This window comes from Crocuta crocuta, unplaced genomic scaffold, assembly GCF_008692635.1.
Source record: "Crocuta crocuta isolate KB4526 unplaced genomic scaffold, BGI_CrCroc_1.0 scaffold1063, whole genome shotgun sequence".
Classification (NCBI taxonomy): Eukaryota; Metazoa; Chordata; class Mammalia; order Carnivora; family Hyaenidae; genus Crocuta; species Crocuta crocuta.
In genome coordinates, this window is record NW_027526922.1 from 19,325 (window position 1) to 20,643 (window position 1,319).

Genomic DNA, 1,319 nt, shown 5'->3' on the forward strand with positions numbered 1-1,319 from the left:
TGGGAATCAGTGAAGATTTTATAGAGGCTATTGCATTGAGTGAATGAAGCCTTGCAGGATTAGTATTACAGCGGATAGAGGAGGAAGGGGACTGGGAGAGCCATCTAGTCAAGGCTCAGTAGCATGAAAATGCATGAGAGATGGGGAAATGCAGTGGGAGATGAAGTTGGAAAGATAAACTATGTTGAAACGTGGACAGGGCCCCATCTAAGATGACACATGTGAAGTGCCTGGACACAACATTTTAAGGAGGCATTCAGTCTTAGGGTCAGACAAATACAGGATTGGCACAGTGGCTCTGGTCATTAAGAAGAGAATTGATTCCATAGTCTCCCATATAAAAGCATTATCACCAATAGCCAAACTATAGACAGAGCCCAAATGTCCATCAAGTGATGAAAAGATAAGATATGGTGTGTATGTATGTATGTACATATGTGCATATGGATGTGTATACACATATGTGTATATATACATACATACACACACTTATGCAATGGAATATTACGCAGCCATCAAAAAGAGTGAAATCATGCCATTTACAATGATGTGGATGGAGCTAGAATGTATTATGCTAAGTGAAATAAGTAAATCAGAGAAAGACAAATAATATGATTTCACTCGTGGAATGTAAGAAACAAAACAGATGAACATATGGGGGGGTGGGAGAAGAAAGGAAAACAAACCACAAGAGACTCTTAAGAGAAAAACAGGGTTGATGCAGGGAGGTGGGTAAGAAACTAGATGGGTGGTGAGTATTAAAGAGAGCAGTTGTAATGAGCACTGAGTGTTGTATGTAAGTGATGAGTCACTGAATTCTACATCTGAAACCAATATTGCACTGTATGTTAACAACTAAAATATAAAAATAAAAACAACAAACCACAAATCTTCCATATGAGGGACTTCTGCTTCTGGAAAGATGGAGTAGGTGTACTTTTATGCTTTCTACCAAGTGTGGCTAAAAATCCTGGATGTTATGTATAAAACAAACACAAGACCCTGACAGGTGGAGAGAAGAAAACAGACAAGCTAGGAAACTTGAAATCCAAGGAACATGGTGGTGAACTCCCTGGTTTTGTTTTGTTTTGTTTTGTTTTGTTTTGTTTTGTTTTGTTTTGTTTTGTTTTGTTTTACTCCTCATATTTCCATGCTTGGAAATGAAGAAGCAGCAACCTGAAACATCAATGGGTGCAGACAACAACAACAACGACAAAGAAAAAAATCAAAACCCCAAAAACCCCAACCAAAACAAACAACAACAAAAACCCCAAACCCTGCTGTCTCTAGCCAAAGGACCAAAAAAAAAAAAAAAAAAC